The 15,950-nt window shown below is 42.3% G+C and overlaps 1 long non-coding RNA gene across 8 annotated transcripts in view; it reads left to right on the top strand.

Annotated features, from left to right (window-relative positions):
* LOC126488609 (uncharacterized) overlaps positions 1–15,950 on the top strand; it is a 30,177-nt gene that overhangs the window by 4,312 nt on the left and 9,915 nt on the right. For 3 of the 8 annotated variants that reach the window (XR_007588766.1, XR_007588760.1, XR_007588761.1), the window contains one exon: positions 8,587–8,668. The exons of the other annotated variants lie outside the window; for them this stretch is intronic. This is a non-coding gene — a long non-coding RNA (uncharacterized lncRNA). The remainder of the gene's footprint in view (positions 1–8,586; positions 8,669–15,950) is intronic. 8 annotated transcript variants of the gene reach the window in all.

The following is a 15,950-nucleotide window of genomic DNA, read 5'->3' as shown; positions in this document are numbered from 1 at the left end:
AACCAAGATGAAAATAGACAGTTATTTCCAGAACACTGGTGAAGTCAGAGTCAAATATTTACCTTTTATAAGATCCAAGTATAGCCTAAGAAATACTGCAAGAAAGAAAGGAAGGAAGAAAGAAAGGTTGTCTTTTAATGTTACAATACACATTCTTTTATTTTTAAATGCATGACTTGGCTGAAGAATAACTGCATGGCTAGTCTTTCCAGAGAAAATGGGTTGGTTTCAGTGAAAAGATGAAGTTTTGAAATGAGTTTGAAGGTTGTTAGACTATCCTGACAATACAATCAACTGTACTATATAATCATTTCCCTTAATAGTTACCTGTCAGAGCACCCCTTTCTCTCACTACAGGATTAGCTCATCAGAGGTAGAGCTGAGTTGGACATTTCACTAACTAAAGACGGCTTGAATATGTTTAAATCTCTAATTCCATTTTCTTCACTGACTATAATATAAACTAGTGATGGAGGAAAAGCCTAGCAAATCTAGTAACTGCATTCTTATTACAATTGTGTTTACCTACCAGAAAACTGATCAAAATAGGAAACCTAATAATTTCTTCCAAACTGTCAGTAGAAAGACATGTTTATTACAGTGGCCTCCATGTTTGAGGGGGTAAAGTTTAAATAAAAAAGAATGAATACAGTACATCTCTGATACAAACCATACAGAACAGTAAATAATTATGTTCTATGTGAGGATATGTATATTTTATTTTCCCATGTCAGAGGTAGAAAAATCCATGTAGCTCATCCACAGGAGGAGTTAATGAAGTATTCCAAATGCATGACCTAACAAAACTCAGGGTAGTTCTATGTTTTATTGTTAACCCCTTGCACAAAATCTTCTGAAGCTGAAAGGAGAAAGTAAAGGGCTTTTGTGTTAGTTGATCCTAGTCTATTCTAGGGCTCAGGTTGGTGTGAAAGGGATGAGGAGGTCACTTGAAATCTCCTTTTATCTACTCTTATTTTCTCTCTGGATCAGCAACTTTGAATAGACATCATCTAATCGCTCTTAATGGAAAGAAACTATGGGAGCAACAAAAATGCCTTTGCTCCAGAAAGGAATACATGCTTGCAGACAGCTAGCTGAGCTGGCATAGGGCTGCATCTCTGCACACATGAGCTTAGGGTGTTGGGGGGTTCATGGATGTGTGTATATATCTCATACACTGCAGGGGCTGGTGGATTCTGTTGCTCTTTGTGTACATTTTAATTTTCTATCACATCGGGTGATACTTTTAGCTGACTCTCCCTTAAGTTTGTTCTTGTCCAGTTTCTGGCCACATTTAAGCATTATACAAACACAAATAAGAACTCAATTGTTAGTCTGTTAGAAAAGACATCTTATTTCCCTTTTGTTTTCCACCAGAAGTTACCTGATAGAAGGGTCTCTACTCAGAGGGTGGAGACGATATGACAGGTGGGACAGACTGGTAGCAAGCCTTTCACTTTCAATTTCTCTTGCTTCAAATTCAACTAGGCAAAACACAATAAATAAGTGGAAAATAAAAGCTGAACATAAAGTTTATTAAACAGCTTCTTTCTTTATATTTATGTCTTCAACTCCTTGAAGCTGATGATTGATCATAAATTATTTTAAAATTAGAATTATTTAGTAAGACTCAGGCTGAGTAAAACAGAACTGAATGCGTCTTCCTTTGGGTTTGCTACATTTACTTTAAAAAGAAATAACGAATAGCTATCTAGAAAAGGACATGTGATTTCTAGGACTGAAAGCAACCACAACTGGGCTTTCCCTCCCTAGGAAGCACCCCCCTCCATGTTCTTCTAAGCAGAATTCTAAGCCTGGGACACTGCTATAAATTCCTCTAGGGAAATACTCCGTTACCAGGGCTACGGAGTTCTCATGTCAAACTGCCAGTCTCTGCTCCCTGATACAGCTACCCTTGGCTGTAGATACTGGGAGCTCCAGCTGCCCTTCTCTGTCTTCCAGCCCGCTGAGGTTGCAGCTCAGAAGTTAGAAACTGGGTGGGGGCAGATTAATCTCTCTTTACCTCTTCTTTCCCTCCCAGGATTTGAACCCCAACTGATATATTTCCTGGTGTTTCCTGGGGAATAGGAGCACAGGGGCAACCCTGTCCACTAAAGATTAAATGAAGTAGAAGATTCTTAGCTGTGGGTACTTGGAAGCCGCCGGTGGGGCGTCAAACCAACATTTAACACATTGTTTCCACTCAATGTACATACATCCTGGGCCAATTGGGTTAAACTTTGGGAAAGAAGGAAGAAAAAGATCTAGAAAGAAAAAACAGCAGAAAGGGAAACAACCAAGAAAAGAAAGTTAAAAGTTATGGATAAACCCCATTTTCAAGGGGTACATGGTTTTATGCTCAGAGCCGCAGCAGACAGAAACCAGGCATCTTGGCCTTTCTAGCCTTTTCTTTCCTGGAGTCCCGTTGGGAACTGGAGGCAGCTTCCTCCAGATGCGAGCTCAGAGCTCTTCTTGGGTGGGTGTTATTTGATTCACATTTATCTCTTTGGGACAGTAGGGGTGGTCCTGGGGGGGGGGGAGATGTGAGAAGGGGCGTGATTTAGAACTCATTGTTTCCTTTGTATTTTGATTTAAAAATTTTAGTGGAGGTTTTGGTAGCACAAACTGCTTCCTCTGGTTACTGCTTAGCAGAAGAAACAATGAGTTCCTCTGTAGGTATTCGGCCTGATGGACACTGACCTTGAAGCTCAGACTGGAAGGGGCACCCCCTCCTCACCTTGGTCCCGGAGAGACCCCGGCCCCCAAATATCATCTGTTTGCTTACACCTGCCTTTCTGGCTCCGGGGTGCAGTTCAGAGGGGGCAAAAGGCAAGTCCCTTTGTGGCAAAGACTTGTCCATGCAAATTTAACGCTGAATAAATTAACCTCAAACCAGCAAGTTGGGGTGTAGTAGTTTAGCAGACTAATTGCAGACAATGTAGCTGAAATGACTTTTCCAATTAGCTGCTGGTTGGAGTTTAGTTGGAGGAACTGTCAGCTCCAACGATGGGTAATTGCTTTATTGCTCACAAAACTATCATCTATTTAGAACATATGTGCTAATTACTCTAGATAGGCGTCGACAAAGAGACCATAAATCTAATAGCACTTTAAAAAGTCTACGGTGCTTGTAAGCAACCCCAGCCCCTTCACTTTCAGCCAGGCCCAGGTTAGTGTGGTACGTGACTTTCTGGGAGGTACAGGTTGGACTGAAGGAGTCAACCGGGGTGCTGCGGTCAAATTGAGCAGAGAAGAGCAAGCGTTCCCTGCTCGCGGCTCAACGTGAAGGTAGTACATCACTGTCATCAAAACCAGACCGCTCTTTAACCGCACACTTTTAAAGGTTTTTTCGTAAAAGATTAGTTTAGAAATCTTTTAATTGGATTATGTTGGGAAATTAATCTCCTTTAGCCTTGGCTTAATTTATTGTGGATAGTGTCACGAAGAAAACCCTGTGACTGAAGTAAGGGCCATGTCCCTTTGTTTCTTTCCTTAGCGCTCCAGGGTCTCCCAGCTGTGGGAGACAGTGGTGCCTCCAGGGCCTGGAGTGTGAAAGGGTGGGAAGACACATCTGGCTGGAAGGCCACAGGAGTCCCAAGTTAGTCTCCATTGTTTTAAGTGCACCTTTCTGCTCGGGATTCTGAGGCTCCAAACCCCCTGTCTCCACGGCACCGCGCCTTGATCCACAATGTGTTCTGGGTTTCTGGGGCCTGTTAGCTAGGAAAGAGGTTGCCGAGGATGGAGAAGGAAGAAGGGCATGCGGTAGGAGTCGGCCAGCCACACTTAGTTTGCCCTCTCCCTCGTAACCTCCTCCTTCTGCATCTCCAGCTGAAAGCCGACTATAAACAGATACTCTCCACTTCACGGAGCAACAAAACAAAAACAAACAAACAAAAAACCCGCTCAGCTAGCTTTTGGCGTCGTCTACTCCACTCAACTCTGGAAGACACTTCTTATTGTCGTGCACAGCACTTACACTACTTGAGATGGCCTAGGGTCCTTTCCTTGCACCAGCGCTTTGTTTTGGCTACGACCTCCGGTTCAGCTTCTTCACGGCGCGGCCGAAAGCCGGGTTCGTCCTAGCTGGGGCGGGAGCGGGAAGCCGAGGTAGAGCCTGGCCGGCCGCGCCTCAGCGGGAGATAACAACATCTGCCTGAAACGGGATACCTACTTTTGCAGCTCAATTTAGCTCTTAATAGCAGTCCTCTGAGGTGTGCTTAATTGATGGGGATAAAGGCGTAATGACTTGACGGGGAGACGCCAATGATCCTTTAATATACTTTTAAAAGAACAACAGCCACCCCAAACACCCGCGGGTCCTCGCTCTGTCGGGTGTGTGTGGGAGGGGGAGAGGTGATGCGCTGAGGCTGGAAAAGTGCGCTGGTGCTGTTCCTACCTGGAGGCACCTGTGAGTCCTGACTGTTAGGACCCACGCACTCGGGAGCTGACCCGGTGCTCAGGTCGGTCTGGCTCGGTGTTGTCTTGTAGTTGCTGGGAGGTAATCGAAGCCGAGTGAGCTAAGGCTGACTAGTGGCGGGGCTGACTGTCAGGGAGGAAGCCATAGGCGGGAAGATGCTGTTTCTTGCTAGGCTCTAAATGACCTCACGCCTTCCGGGCCTCTTAGGCCAGGGTGACCTCGGGTCTAACGCCAGGGAAATGGTCGAGTGTGGGTGCTCTGCGGGACCTCGCAAAGTTCCGTTGTCCAGACAGCCTTAAATGGGCCCCAGGCGCTGGGACCGAGAAGCACGCGCCGTTTGAGTGCTTGCGCGCCAACAGCCCCCAAATGCAGAGCTGGGGCATAGCAGCCCTGAGCACGTGGCGGTATTTAGGCCGGGTGTGACAGAGCCCTGAGGCCGGGCACACAAGGATTTACCTGCTCTGGGGGCAGGTTCCGAAGCCGGGTCAGAACAACCCCAGCTTCCTCTTAGGACCTCTGTTCATTGCCCTCTACGTAGCAGACTGCCTGTCTTTGGACTACTTTCCCTTTGCGTAGTTCCAGATGAATCACGAGGGTCAAAGGAATGTTTCCTAGGATACAGGACAGTGAGGTTCACATAAGCACTAAAAAGAAATGGGGTAAAAAACTGTTTGCAAGGGGGAAACCTACCCAGGATATGGGCGATAATGTCTTTAGCTGTTTTTTGCAAACCTCTTGTCCACATCTTAGAGAGGTAACCTCACTGCTTCAGGGTTCTCTCCCTTTGGATGAGGAAGGAGAAACGACTGAAATGACTTTTCAAAGTGATTGTTGTAAGAGATCGCAGGTGTTTAGGCTGCAGCCATTGTATACCTTAAGCACACATAACAGGGACCAAAGAATGCCAAGAAACTGATTTCCCCAGATCCTCTTGTCTCCGGAGGGAGTACATGTTGCGGGACTAGCAAATCTTCGAGGTCAAGAATTTGAAGACCTCCAATTAAGAATCCTACCCCTAGGCGTGTGTTTTCTCAGAGTGGTCCGTCCTTCTCTGGTCGCTAACCAACCTCACCTAGAGTGGTTCCACCCACTAGAAAATCAAGGTCCACTGTAGCTTAGTGTCGAACTTCGGACCCCTCCGCAGCAGGGTGGGCAGGATGGTGAGCTGCTTCCTAAGACCTGATACGGTCCTCAGGCTCTTGGGATTAGGAATATCGCCCCAAGACTAAATTCATGCCCTGTCTGATAGCTCCTGCTCAGATGTTACACTTCTCCCCCAAGATGAAATAGGGGGCGGGGCGGGCTCTCTCTGAAGAATTGCTTAGACCAGGGTATACAGGGCTTTCGGGAAGGCCCAATGCTCTTTGGGAGGCCAAGGTCTTGACCTGCCTGCGGTGCATCCTAGTAAACTGGAGTGGTGAATCAGAACATCCTTGCTGCTGGCAAATCCAGACCCCTTCGGACCACAGACAAGGGCTCTTACTCTCCTGTGTCTTCTTATCCCTAAAGGGCAGGCCTGGGACGAATGATTTGGTCTGAGGATCAGGCTTTTCCAGCCCCAGCAGAAATGCAGACTCAAATGCCACTCTGCCAAGAGCTGCTTCCGCAAGAGAGATCCACATCCCGCCTTAGTCTAGGGTTATCCACCCGGTCCTGGGTGCCTGTGCTGCGCCCAGCAGGGCAGGGATGCGCCCCTGCCAGAGATCCGCAGCATGCTAGGCCTCCGTGGCACTGAAGGCCGCCAGCGGATGAACCGGCACAATGACAAAGACAGCCTGCTAAGAGGGATTCAGAAAGTAACCCCAGCCAAGGGGGGGGGGGGGGGGGGGGGCACGCCCCCCAAACCCCGTGAGGGCGTCTGGGTCCTCACTGCCAGTTTGCAACTCCTTGGGTAATTACAGCGAAGCGCCCAGAAATAGGGCCCGAGGGAGTGTGAGCTGTCCCAGCCCAGTCCCATAGTATTCAAAGATCCGCCTTGTCTGAAACTGCTTTTGCGAGTCATTGCAGTTTCTGCAATTTGAATCTCTAGGGGCAGACAGAGCTTTTAGGTGGTGTGTGTGGGGGGGGGGAGGGAGAGGGGCTCGGTGTCAGCGCACGTTTGGAGAACCACAAAACATATCTTATCTTTTATTTTAAGGAAGATCCTGGGTTTAAGAAATTGGAGAGCTAGTGGAAGTTAACTGTAGCCTTTTTTCTTTTTTGTTTTTCTTTTTTAATATCACCTTCACGGCATGCCTTGGTACTATGTGGAGTTCAGGGGACAACTTTCAGTATTCCATTCTCCTTCCAAGGGGTTCGAACTCGGGTAGACAGGCTCGGTGGCAAATGGCTTTTTATCAGCTAAGCCGTCTATCTCATGTGCTCCTTCTATACTTTAAGGCATTCATTTGCCAGTTAGGGTCAACACAGAAAAAAACAAAAACAAAAACAAGAAAACCCTGCAACGTAGTTCAAGAACTACCAGACCTTTACTGTGTTTCCAGTTACTGCTTTATAATCTCAGTTTAGGAAGATGGTCTGTAGGGCACACTAACACAGTGGATAGCATCCTTCTTCAGACCGGTATTGAGGAGTGCAAAACACCACCACCTTCCAACTAACTGAAGTGCTTCAAGGATGATTGCAGGGGAAATGGAACTCCAGATGTTTCACTAGAAGGGCTGCAAGTGTGAGCAGGTAATATGGAGAGAGTGACATTGTTAACAAAAAACATCTAATTAACAATGACTTCATTTGAGTGGAAGGATGAAGAAGCCTTTTAAATCAATCCAGATTTACAGGCCTCAGCACAGCCAATTTATGAATATGGAGCCCAACTGGGGTCTGTGTTCCTTCAAAGATGTCATCTCGGAGGCAATGGCATAGGTGAAGTCATTTGGTTACACTGTGAAAACTTTTATAGTGCCTTCCTCGGGAATTTTATTCACTGCTTCTTCATTTTATTAGGAACAGACTGACTCCATCAACTGGGCTCTCCCTGTTTAGAGGCAAGACTGCTTGAAGCAATTAGGCTCACAATTAGCATGGTTTTACTGACCCCAGCACCAGCACCCCTTCTTAGACTAGGCATTTCTTCAAAGTGAGAGAAAACCTGAAGCACACCATGCTTCCCAGGTGCTAGGTCGGGGGAAATAAGCAGGCAAGCAGGGTGTCACAGTACCAAGAGCCTGGGTGCTTGCTTCAGACACTTTGATGGGGTTTGGCCCTTTTCTGATTCTGACTTCGTTTAAGAACTTCTCTTCTTTGATTCTATTTTGTCAGAACTGCCTGTAAGAAAGTGAATTTCCCCCATTGTCTTCTTTTTATGTGTGTAGTATTGCTGTGGAAAATGTTAGGATCCAAGGGAAGAGGACATTGATTGACTCCTTGAAATTCTGTTAGGTGACAAAGTTTAGGTGTGTGCTCGTGTGTGTTAAAACCAAACTGACAAGGATCGAGCATTCGGGAGACAGATTCAAGAGGACTAAGAGTTTACAGTCAGCCTGGGCAACAGCCTGAGCCACAGAATGAGTTCAAGGCCTGGTTGGCCTGCTCTGTTAGGAAAACAAAAACAAAATAATGTGTGAGGAGAGGCTAGAAGGGAAGTGCGGGGTAATACATTCCCCCTCAATGTTGAAGGGTCTCAGCAAAATTATTCTGCAGCCCGTTCACTACCAGTTAAATCAATTTGTAGGCAACATCCTCAGAAAAACAAAATGTCTGAACTTCAAAGCCATTGGGAAAGAACAGTTTTTGCTTTTGCCACTATCATGAGCAGCGAGTGGTTCTGTATGCATGACTATCGCTCCTTTCCTATCTCTTAGTCCTACACACACATCCCCTGTAAGATTTCACTAGATTACATTGCTGACAGTTCATCGGTAGCAGCAACAAGGTAATTCCCCTAATCTTATTAAATCAATAAATACTAGATTCATGCATTGAATTAAAAATGCATCAGCATGGTCGGGAATTGTGATCACATGGCTGCAGACCTTGGGATTGAAGACGACACTCAAAAACTAAATGCTTAGGATTTATTGAATCTAATTTTCTGTTTGGATGTGTGATAAAGTATTCTAGGGTTTCAGCGTTCCAGGAGCTCATGTAGTGCTGTTTGTTTGTGTTTTTTATTTTTATTTGTTTAGTTATTTAGAATATCCTCACTAACTCCTTGTGTATAACTACAGAAATCATGCCTACATGGAACAATAGTAGTATGCTGTGATGCCATGTTCCTGCCACTACTTCTCCTTAGAAGACATTAGCCAAGTAAGATACAGGCATTTACATTGATTTATACATTTATCTCTTAATACCATTAACTATTATAAACAAAATGATTATTTGTCACTTTAAAGTTCTATTTATTTATATAATCTGCTTTGCTTTGTGAAATCCACACTATAAAATGTGATTAAAAATCTCAACTCCTTAAACTTTACATAGCACTTAGAAAATTACATATATTTCTAACATTACATTTGATGTATAAACACTTCATATGGAGCTTCCTAAGAAATATTGTGTAAGTTGCAGATTTGTATGTAAATTTACAGTTAAACTCTACTGAGAAGGGGGCACATATGAAAGTTGAATAGAATGGTATGATTTCTCATTAGATATTTGACCATACTAATTAACAATGCAAATGACTTAGTATGCATCCCCTATAAGTGTCAGATAGTATATTTGGTACTGAACTCTAAAGATGTAGTCATGGCTCTTAGGTTGATCACATTGTGAAAGAAAAATATTTATTTGACAAAACAGGCAATCAACTGAAATCTCTTCTCTTTAAACCAACTGATTCTTCAGTGTTTCCCGGTGTTGGTATAAGTTGTTGTCTGTGATGTCCCCCAGGGCTCTTTCTGCTGTTCTCTGATTTGGTGTGGAAAGCAGCTCTGAATGATGGATTACTGTGTCATTGCAGCCAGCGAAGGATTAATTTGTTTCATTGATTTCTCTTTAGGCAGATTGCCAGAATTTGCTGCTTCCCACCTTTCCTCGAGACTTCTAGAAGTAATGGACAGTAATAGTCTAAGACAAATCAACCCCTTCTTGGAAAACAGAACAAGGAAACTAAGAGTCCTCGGAAAGCTAGAGCAAATATTCCTATTGGCCTGTAGAGGAGAGCAATTAATAAGCTGCTTTATTGGTTTTAGAAATACTTTTAATTAGACAAATTCTAGAATTGATGACATAGAACATATAGATTGCAAGTAAACATGTTTGTTCTGTAAATGTTTTATAATTTGTAGTCAACCTGTTTCATTAAGGGGAGAATGTATATTACCTATGTGATTGGCACATGATTTTCTTTCTCTACTAAACTTAGAAATTAATTACATATTACATAGTTTTGAGTCAATTTACCTTATCGAATTTTTTGGTAGAATTATTTGATCCAAAAATATTTCGGAAACTTTGGACAATGACAGTTGTATCAGAACATAGAAATACAACATATAAAGAAAAAAAGAGACTCACAATATTTCTTGATTTAAAAACTAGTGTGTCCTCATTAGAGAGAATTTGTAAAAACTAAAGATGACATTTTTGTGTGTTTTCAATCCATTTTCCTCCAAGAAGTTAAATATGATTAAATTATTACGAAGGACACTTATATTTGCTTGGCTGTGTTTTAACCATGATTTAATGTTTTAATCATTGATCTACTTTTGAAGAAATAGGATTTCTAATTTCCATTATTATAAAGTTGTGCATTTTAAACACATCTTTAATCAAGTATGTCTATTTCCCCACAATATACTAGTAGAGAAAAGTAACTACTCGGACTGAAGGTACAGACTGTTTCGTCAATTCCTCGCATTCATTGCCAAGCTACTTTCCAGAAAAGTTCTAGCCATTATACCAAGGCCCTGAAAGGAAGTTCTCTGTAAAGGCAGCGTTCTATTCATGCTGCAGGAGCAAAGATGACAGGACAATCTCGCTTTCCTTGTGTTCAGAAAGCAATGGTGGCAATGACTATGCCTAGTGTCTCAGAAGGGCTTTGTCAACTATGGACGTGAAATGAAGCATCCGGTTATACAAGTCTATTTGTTTCCCTTCTGTAGAACTGGAAAGCGTATTGATTTAATGATCTCAAGTTATACTTTCTGTGCAATTTGTTGTGTAGTAAAAACTAATATTGCCATGTGCTAATGTCCTTTCGCCTCTGTTGTGCTGAGGTGTCCACACGGCATCAGCAGATTTACACGTTCCTGTGTGCTGCTGAGAGGAAAAAGAAACATCTGTTTCCACTAAGTATCTGCATCATAACGACAATTAATGAGTCATTATGGTAGTATACAGTCAATATATTTTGCTGAATGATCTATACTTCCTTGGTGGAAATTTTTAGACCTATCAGAGGCACTTGGATTTCGCAGGTAGTTCCACGTAGACGCTGAGAAGAGCTTTGCTTAGTTTAAGGTAAAGTATCGCAGACATGACTTGTCTTAGTAAAAACAATTCAGATGTGGGTCTCGCGTGTTTTGCTCAGGCATATGTTTAGAATGCAGCTCACTGGCCGTCATCTCTCTCAGTATTCTTAAAAGGGCTTATCAAGCTATCAGGACAGCTTATTTTGTCTTTATGCCTTTTGCAAACTTTTTGTTTTTACTACATGGAAGAGAGGAAGTTAACATATCATATACTATCTACCCCTAAAAATGTAACCCAGGTTCTTACACATGCTGAGCACATGCCTTAGTAAATGGCATCCCTACCCCAACATTTACCTTTTAAGTTCAGCAGGAGAATGTTTGAAACCACACACAACTATTTCCCCTGGCCTTTAAAATTCCAGAGAAATGTTTTCATTTATTTACCTTTTGGTAACAGATGCTTTGGTGGTTACATAAAAGTGATTAAAAAGTATTTCATATGAAACATTATTGAATGTACATGTATGATTATATATTATATATATTCATCTACTCTAAACTTGGTTGAGAAATAAAACATTACCGTTAAAAATTGAAGCCCTTTGGAATATGTTCTCATATGGCTTCTAAAGACATGATCTTGTTCTAAGTTTGATTCTTATTGTCTATTTGCCTTTAAAAAATACAGTTTAAATGTGACATCAGTGATTTGTACTTAAACAAGTGAATTAAAAATGTTGGGTCTGTGGCTGCTGTTAGAAGGGCTCATCACTTCTGAGTAGGTGTTCCTCTGCTTTGCCATCTTCATCCAGGAAGCTGGTTTCTGCTGTTACTGAAGCCATGCTTAAAGAACCACAAATTATCTTGTTCTTCATATTATTAAACAAAATGGAGAAATAAAGATGGAGCTTAGAGAAATTAGCTACTTTAACCAAACCACACAGTAAGTCAAAGAGCAAGAACCAGACTCACCTCTTTCAAGTTCCGTTCAGGCCCTCCTTTTCACTCCAAGGCACAATGCTCACACATTCTAGAAGGGGCAGACTCCTTTTTAAGGAGACAAAGGGAGGGGATGGTGTGGCAAGAGAAGAAAAGAGTTTTTTCTCCCAAATATTTTAATACTTATTTGGGAAAAAATGGCAGAGTTTTATCAACCTAGGAGCTTCATATAGAATGAGAAGATCATGTGTCTTCCAGAGCTTTTGAATTGCTTTGTATTTTTCAAAAAGAAGGATAATTTGGATACTAAGAGAGTTTTCATTAGTCTCTTTACCTTCAGTCAATTTTCTGACCTCTTTAAATACTGGACCAGAAAAATGCACATGTATGTCTAGTTTTTGATATATTTTGTCAGTCGGGACTTTAATTACTTTTCCCTTTTTATAGTTTGTGCTATGTTCATGGCAGAAATAACTTTCTATTTGGAAAGCATCTGGGTTTTCTTCTTTAGTACAGGCACACGACAGTGAAAACGGCACAGTGAGATGGTTTTCAGATTTGCTCTTAAAGTCTCTTTGGAGAAAAATCTTCTAAATGTAGCCACGTAGATCCACATGTATGTACTTTGTTTTTGAGTCTTTTAACTCCTGGAAATTCAATTCATTTTTAGCTGAATGACTAAACCTGACTCATAATGTTTACACAGGGCCACGATCCTCTTATGAACAAAACTGCAGTTAAAGTTCACTTTTCTCAGATCTCTTCCTTCAAAATCAAATAGCCGGTTTAATAAATTATTTGCTTTCTTCCACATGGACATATACTTGAAAACTTATAAAACTATGAATCAAACTCTTTTTTAAAAATGATTTTTTATTTATTTTTTGAGAATTTTATACAATATATTTAATTTTTAATTTTTTAATTCATTTTTTCTCCTATAAAATATATTCTGACCACAGCTTCCCTTCTCTTATTCTTTCTAGTCTCCCCCACCTGTCCTCTCCCCCACATCTACCCCCCTCCCCCCAAAAAAGCAGGCCTCCCACGGACACCAACTGAACACAGCACAACAAGATACAGTAAGACCAGGCACAAACCCTCACATTGAGGCCGGGCAAGGTAACCTTGTAGGAAGAAAACAGTTCCCAAAGCAGGCAAAAGTGTCAGGGACACCCCACTTCCACTGTCAGGAGTCTCCCCCAAACACCCCACCAACAACATAACATCTATGCAGAAGACCTAGTGCAGACCCATGCATGCTCTAAACAGATTCAGTCTCTTTGAGCCCTCATGAACCCTACTCAGCTGATTCCATCCATGGTCAGTGTCCTAGCAGTGTCCTCACTCTGGCTCGCACAGTTCCTTCTCCTGCTCTTCTGCAGGGTTCCCTGAGCTCCAGGCCACGAGGAGGGACTCAACAGAGAACTAAACCTGGCTTCTCTATCCCCGTCTAATGTTAGCCAGTGGGTCTCTGTATCCCCTCCCATGTGCTGCTGGGGGAAGCCTCGCTAATGATGACTGGTCTAGGCATGAATCTATAAGCATTGCAGAATATCATTAGGAATCATCTCTCTGAATTCTTTTAAGGTCGTGTTTGGTTCTATCTGAGGTTTCTGGGCTGTTCACTCTCTAGTTTCTGGCCATCCAAACCATGTCAGGCATGGTCTCCATTTCACGTAGTGGACTTCAAGTTAAATAAGACATTGGTTGGACACTTCCACAAGTTCTGTGCCACAATTGCTCTAGCACATCTTGCAGGCAGGACAGATTGTAGGTAGAAAGTTTTGTGGCTGGTTGGTGCCCCAGTCCCTCCACTGGAAGCCTTTCCTGGTTACAGAAGATGGACAGGGAAGGACAGTGTATTCTCCATTACTAGGAGTCCTCTCTGGGGTCACTCTCATAGATTCCTGGGAGTTTACACTGCACTAGTTTTTCATATTGCCCCTCAAATACCCCCAGTTCAAATAGTCTCTCCCCATATCCTCTCCCTCTCCACCCACTTGATCCCTCCTATTCCCATGCCCACTCTCCCCGAGTTCACCTACTTTCCCCTTTCAGGTGGATCCATGTGTCCCCCCTTGAGGCCTCCTTGTTAATTAGTCTTTTGGGTCTATGGATTGTAGCATGATTTTCATTTACTTAACAGCTAATATCCACTTATAAGTGAGTACAAATCATGTTTGTCTTTCTGGATCTAGGTTATTTCACTCAGGATGGTTGTTTCTAGTGTCATCCATTTGCCTGAAAATTTTATGATGTCATTTTTTTTATAAAACAGCTAGTAACACGCCATTATATAAATATACTACATTTTCTTTATCAATTCTTTGGTTGAGAGATACCTAGGTTGTTTCCAGTTTCTGGCTATTATGATGAATAAAGCCTCTATGAACATAGTTGTGCCAGTGTCCTCATGGCAGAATGGAGCATCCTTTGGGTATATGGCCAATAGTGATATAGCTGGGTCTTGAGGTAGATAGATTTCCTATTTCCTGAGGAATCACAATATTGATTTTCATAGTGGCTGTACAAGTTTGCACTCCCACAAGCAAGTGTTCTCCTTGTTCCACATCCCTGTCATCATGAGCTATCACTTGTGTTATTGATCTTAGCCATTCTGACAGGTGTAAGATGGAATCTCAAAGTAGTTTTGATTTCCATTTCCCTGATGGCTAAGGATGTTGAACATTTCCTTAAGAGTTTCTCAGCCATTTGAGATTTCTCTATTGAGAATTCTCTGTTTAGATATGTATCCCATTTTCAATTGAATTGGTTTTTTTGATATCTAGTTTCTTGAGTTCTTTATATATTATCAATATAAGTTCTCATCAGATGTGGAATTGACAAAGGTTTCCCATTCTGTGCTATTGATGGTGTCCTTTGTCTTTCAGTTTCATGAGGTCCCAGTTATTAACTGTTGACCTTAGTGCCTGCACTATCGATGTTCTGTGCAGAAAGTTGTCTACTGTGTCTATTTTGACCAAGGCTATTCCCCACTCTTTATTCTATCAGGTTTAGTGTATCTGGTTTTATGCTGCAGTCTTTGAACCAGTTGGACTTGAGTTTGGTTCAGGGTAATAAAGATGGGTTTATTCACATTCTTTTACATGCAGATATCCAGCACCATTTCATGAAAATGCTTTCTTTTCTCCACTGTTTATTTCTGGGTTCTTTATCCATAGGTGTGTGGATTTATGTCTAGGTCTTCAATTCAATTCTATTGATCAACCTGTTTTTATGCCAATATCATGTTTTTTTAATTAGTGTAGCTCTGTAGTAGAACTTGAAATCAAGGATGGTGATACCTCTGGATTATTATTTTTCAGGATTGTTTTAGCTATCCTGAGTTTTTTTCTTCAATAGGAAATTGAGTATTGCCCTTTCAAGATCTGTAGAGAATTGTGTTGTAATTTTGATGGGGACTGCAATGAGTCTGTAGATTGCTTTTGATAGGATGTCCATTTTTACTATATTAACCCTACTGATCCATCAGCACGGAAGATCTTTCCATATTCTGATGTCTTCTATTTATTTCTTCAATATATTAAAGTTCTTATCATACAAGACTTTCAGTTGCTTGGTCAGAGTTACCCCAAGGTATTTTATATTATTTGTGGCTATTGTGAAGGGTATTGTTTCCATTATTTCTTCCTCAGTCCATTTATTGTTTGTATGTAGGAGTGCTACTGATTCCTTTTTTAAAAGTTAATCTTGTATCCAGTCACTTTGATGAAGGTGTTTATCAGCTGTAGGAGTAACTCAGGTCACCACACTCTACCCTGTCCTTGGTGCCCACCTCCCGAGGCTCAGCATGCATGGCTGTTGAGCTTGTAGGCTGTAGGCAGTGCTGCTGGACCATGCTTTTTGTCTCCCAGCAGGGTAAACAAAGATTGCAGTCACAGAGGTTTCACGCTGGGAGCTGCTCAGTGAGCCTAGAGTGGGCCCTATTCAGTAATGCTATGTTCTTCGTCCACCATGTCTGTGCTCTCCCATATGGCTCCCATACCCTTCGCTGCTGTCTACCATCTTTCCTTCCAGTTTTGCGAGTCTACTTTTTAAAAACATCTTCTTATCAGACCTACCTTTTCATAGTTGTTCTGGAGGTACTGTGGGCTCTTCAGATTCCTTCTCACAGCAGGGCAGTGCTCTGGCTCCTCCATAGCAGCTCATGACTGAATGGTGAGGGCTGGAGAGGGCATTGGTTTGGTGGTCGCATCTCATCT

The sequence above is a fragment of the Alexandromys fortis genome, unplaced genomic scaffold, assembly GCF_014885135.2.
Source record: "Alexandromys fortis isolate MF-2015 unplaced genomic scaffold, M_Fortis_MF-2015_v1.1 scaffold_163, whole genome shotgun sequence".
NCBI lineage: Eukaryota > Metazoa > Chordata > Mammalia > Rodentia > Cricetidae > Alexandromys > Alexandromys fortis.
Note: the sequence above shows the minus strand (reverse complement) of the source record. Positions and strands in the feature narration are given on the sequence as shown.